This window comes from Ovis canadensis, chromosome 1 (assembly GCF_042477335.2).
Source record: "Ovis canadensis isolate MfBH-ARS-UI-01 breed Bighorn chromosome 1, ARS-UI_OviCan_v2, whole genome shotgun sequence".
NCBI lineage: Eukaryota > Metazoa > Chordata > Mammalia > Artiodactyla > Bovidae > Ovis > Ovis canadensis.
Genome location: NC_091245.1, coordinates 202,749,787 through 202,755,214, shown reverse-complemented (window position 1 = coordinate 202,755,214; position 5,428 = coordinate 202,749,787).

Below are 5,428 nucleotides of genomic sequence, written 5' to 3'. Positions count from 1 at the left end.
TTGTGAAGTCATCTGCAGAAGCCAAGTTTCCCTAGTGATTTATTAAAATGAGACCATTGTTTCCTCCCAGCTAATGTTTAAGCATGATCAAATTTCTCCCAACTTAAAAAAAAAAAAAAAAGACGAAAGAAAAGAGACATCCATCAGCAGCTGTCCTCCCCACCCAAATTCCTTTGTACATGGTCTGTGATGTCTCCATTTCCTCACCTCCCAGTTATGGTTCAGCTCACTGGAGTCTTGCTTCTGCTCTGACCTTCCTACCCAAGCTGCCATCCTGAAGTGCCAGAGTAAATGTGTCTGTATCTCTGCTTCCCTCTTTATTACAGCAGACATGTCTTAATCATTTGAAACTCTCACCACTGCTAGACCATGTCTCTTGACTCCGTGACACAAAACTGTACTGGTTTTTCTCCCTGGATCTTCTCTCTTTCTCAGGCTTTTTCGAGGACTGCTTGAGTTCTTTTCCTCTAGTAAATGTTGGCATTCCTTGGAGTTTTGAGATGTTTCCTTTGACCCTTTTCTTTTCTCACTCTACATACCCTCCCAAAGAAATTTAATTGACCCTAATGACTTTAATTACTCTTTAGATTCTAATGACTCCTAAGTTTTGGTCTTTAGAAAGGATGACCCCCTTGAGTTTCAAACACATGTATTTAACTACCTTGTAAATATCACCTCAAATTCAGCATGCCCCAAACAGAGCCCATATTTTTCCTTCCTCTTAACTTTTTCTTCCTCATGTGCCTCCCCCCACCCAGGGTCCTACTTTCTACCCAGCATCTATGACAAGATAGAGCTCTTGTCATCCTCTTTAAGTCATCCCTCTGACTCTTCATTACCCCAAAAATCAACTACCAAGTCCTATTAACTCTCCTTTCTAAACATCTCTCAAATCAGTCCACTGATTCCTCTCACCAATGTCACTACCTTAAGGCAGGCCCCTGGATTTCTGTCACAGCTCTTAACCAGCTGTGTGCCAGGCTTACCATACTTGTAACTGATTTTCCATAAAGCAACCAAAGTGGTCTTTCTGAAGCAGCACTCTAAACTTGTTCTTGCCCTGCTTACAACTTATTAGTGGCTCTCTATGGCCTCCACAATAAAGATCTAACTCCATAAGGAGGCTTCAGTGGCCTGCGTGGTCTGACTCCTTCTTACCTTCCAGCCTTCTGACTTCCAAACCCCACTCCTGGAGAAGGGAATCCTCCTATGCTGCTGCTAGAATGAAAATTGGTATAGCCACTATGGAGAACAGTATCAGGTCAGTTCAGTGCAGTTACTCAGTCATGTCTGACTCTTTGCGACCCCACGGACTGCAGCATGCCAGGCCTCCCTGTCCATCACCAACTCCAGGAGTTTACTCAAACTCATGCCCATTGAGTCGGTGATGCCATCCAACCATTTCATCCTCTGTTGTCTCCTTCTCCTCCCGCCTTTAATCTTTCCCAGCATCAGGGTCTTTTCAAATAAGTCAGCTCTTCACATCAGGTGGCCACCAGATGCGAAGAGTGGAGAACAGTATGGAGGTTCCTTAAAAAGCTAAAAATAGAGCTCCATATGACCCTGAAATCCCACTCCTGGGCATGTATCTGGAGGAAAACATGATCCAAAAGGGTACATGCACCCAAACGTTCATTGCAGCGCTGTTTATAATAGCCAAGACGTGGAAGAAACCTAAGTGTCCATTGACAAAGGAATGCATAAAGATGTGATACATATATGCAATGGAATGTTACTAAGCCATTAAAATGAATGAAATAGTGTCATTCTCAGTAACATAGATGGACCTAGAGATTGTCATACTGAGTGAAGTAAGTCAGAAAAGGAGAACTGTCATATGACACCCATTATATGTGGAATCTAAAAAGAAATTATACAAATGAACTTATTTACAAAACAGAAAGAGATTCACAGACTTAGAGAAGGAACTTGTGGCTCCTCGGGGAAAGATGGGGTAAGGGAGGGATAGTTCGGGAGTTTGGGATGGACATGTACACACTGCCACGGTTAAGACAGATAACGGCAAACCCTGCTCCTGAATGCTGTACTCCCACCAGCTGAGCCGCCTGTGCTCTCCATGGCATCTGGCTCTCTCTTGCTTCAGCATTCTGCACGTGCTATCCTCCTTCTCTGCTGATCCCTCCACACTCCTCCTAAATCACTCCAATCATCCTCTCACTCCCACCTTAGAAGTAACCCCACTCATTCATTCATTCATTTCATAAATATTTCCTAAGCAAGCTACTATGTGCCAGACACCACACAGGCACTTGTAATACTGCAGCAAGCAAGACCTAAGTGGTCTCTGCCCCCATGGTTCCAGTACAAGTGGCCTTTCTTGACTTTCCAAGTCTGTTAGGTCTCATATGGAACCCTGTCCTCACTCTACATGGTTCTGTCTCTGGTATATTTTAAGGACTTTTAAACCTGGGTAAAAAATGGCTCAACAGACTTTTTCTATAAAGGGATAGATTACAGATAATAAATACTTTTGTCTCTGTAGGCATACAGCCTTGGTCAGAGCTACTCAACTCAGTAGTTAGGGAAAGTGGCCACAGACACTATACAAACCAAGTGTATTAGACTTTTTTCACAAATGCAGATGGTGAGCCAGACTTGGCTCATTGGGTATAGTTTGCTGACCCCTGGACTAAAAATTTAAACTAGTATGTTCTCATTCACCTTTGTATCCACGGTGTAGACACAGTACTTGGCATAGACACTTGCTAAGTAGATCAAGTTTTAAATCCTTTGTCACTATTCTCCAACCATTCCCTACAGCACAGTGTTTTGTTTTTTCCTTGGTATGATAGTTAAAAGTTGGATTCTCCAGCAAAACTTCATATAATCATTATAGACTTTAGTCATTTTATTTGTGTGTGTATAGATAGAGTCAATCATTTGTCCCATACTTACTTAAACCTACCTTACAGTTTTCTTGAGCAGGTGAAATATTAGAGGAAAAGCACTTCAGCTAAACCAATGAATGAAACATGGGGCATTAGGCGAAGTTTCTGTGTGCTGTCAGTGGGGACAAATATAACACAGATAAGGTGTTGTCCCTGGGGGGCTTATAATGCAGAAAGAAGATAAGAAGGTGGGCAAATAATTTCAATTCAAAGCAGAAAGTGCTGTGTCCTTTGAGGAAGGGATCAGCCAAATACTCTGGGACTTTGATAAGGAAGTGAAACTTGTCTTTAGCCAAAGAGATCAAAGAAGGCTCTGAGAGAGAAGCATTCAAGCTGGACATGGTATGGTAGGTATTTGGGACACTGATACGTCACTAAATGGTCTTTGAGAGTGAGGAAAGAACAGGCACACCCACAAGTTACTAGAAAGCAAGTTTTCATGAACCTACGTCCAGGGACTGGCTGATAAAAGAACAGCCAAATCCCTTCAAGAAGGTGCCAAGTCCATTCTGGTCTGGAATGCATTGATAATTGGGACACTATGCTCAGAGACTACAAATTGACATTCTGTCGTCATCCCTCTCGGAATAGAAACCCTGATCCTTTCAAATAATTAGCACCAGTTTGCAGCATGTGTGCAAAAATAAATCACAAGTGTCCAAAAACAGATACGTTAAGTTCAATGGTTAGGAAGAAAACGTTCTTATTAGCTCCGCCTATATCAACAAAATCAGAAGCAATTAGCATTTAAAAATAGAAGAGACAAGGAGAGTTCACAGTTCCCACTGGAAAATTATTATTTATAGAAATGTCCACAACTGACCTCAACACATCCTTCCTGACCTCAGTCATGCTATTTCAATGGCTAAAGGATCTGATTTCTTTTAGGAGGGTAAGGAGGGGGAACCATGGATTCTGTGCATATTATCCCAGTTAAAACTGAGAGGTGTGTGGCCTCTAACACACAGATAGCTAGGACTCCATCTCACTGGAGTGAGTCTGGGCCGCAACCAACCATCAGTGTAAATGACAAGAGGATCTTCATTGTCTCAGGATGCTCAGAAGATCTGCCCCTAGAAGCCCATTGCATGAAGCAGTGTCGACCTTTGGCCATGGGACACCTGCCTGTTGGAGAAAGCCCCAGTGGTACATACTGAAAAAGAGCAGCAGCTCCGAAGAACCCAGGAGTGCACCTGTAACAGTGGCCTGTCACACGCTCTCTAGGACATGTCAAGGATGGAGTTTTATTATTGGCATTTGTGGTCAGAATGCAGAGGCAAGTGGGGACCTGACAAACTCAGGTGTGATAAAGAGCTCCAGCCGCTGGCTCCACGGGACTCTGAGTCTAGGCTATGTCACTAACTTGCACTGTCAACTTGGCCAAACCCTTTGCTCTTTCTGGGCCTCATTTTCTCTATCCTTAAAATGAGGGGCTGAGCAGGGTTATCTTCTTGCTTTATTCCATGCGGGTTTTTTACCCTTTGAAAACTCAAGTCTTTTTCTGCTTCCTTTTATCCCCTTGCATGGGAAGATGTGGTGAATGCTGGGCTGGGAAGTAAGGCACAGGACTCAAATAATTTTCTGTTCTTCATAAAACGTGTGAAAAATATACCCCATACTTCTTTCCCCCAAAAGGCTGTGGCTTTAGGAACACAGGACCGACATGAAGGACACAGAAGGTCCACTTGGCAGGGCCATGGAAGAGCCCAGCAGATTGCTATCAACCTGTAAAACAAACATCACATTTAAAGTTGATTGGACCTCGGAATCATTGAGGGCTGAAGGAGAAGAGATTCACTCAAAGCGGCAAGTTAAAGACAACTATGAGTTAATCTGTTGGTTCCAAATCCTCTTTCCAGCTTGTCTTTCTTCCTCTGGCTTCGGTATATCTAACCAGAGTCAGGGCTTAGGGGTTGATGACATGTGTCCACTTGAAATAAAATGTCAGTAGATTCTTGTATGGGTGGGAGTGAATTAAATCTTTGACCAGTAGTTTTTAATTGGGGTGTCACCAAGTTTTTCATACTTTCCCCATAATTTTTCATTTTTCTCCAGTTCTATCAACCACCATGCATACACACAAATGTTTTCTCTTTTTTTTGGCAAAGATTAAATGCTGAATTCTCTTCTTGTTGTATATCTTTCCATTTGCCAATCAGTCTCTAGTTCAACGCCTTGTCCATACTTTCCTTGAGCTTTTCTAATAGCCCTGTGTATGGATCCATTGCCTCTGTTAAGTCATAAGCTCTTTGAGAACTGGGAACATCTTTGTATCACTGTTTACAAAGCCAGAAATGATGCCCAGTTGTCAACTGAATGAATTCATGGAAGAAAGAGGTACTTCATCTGTATCCAGATTGTGCCCTTGAAGCCCCTCAGAGTAATGATAAGCTTAGCAGTGGCCTCTGTTTCATCCTTTATGAGGAATCAGAAAAGGTCAGAAAATGGGCGTATCTGGCTTGGCATCACTGGATTTCCTACTTTATGTCTCTGAGTACTCATAGGTGGCCAGGGTACAC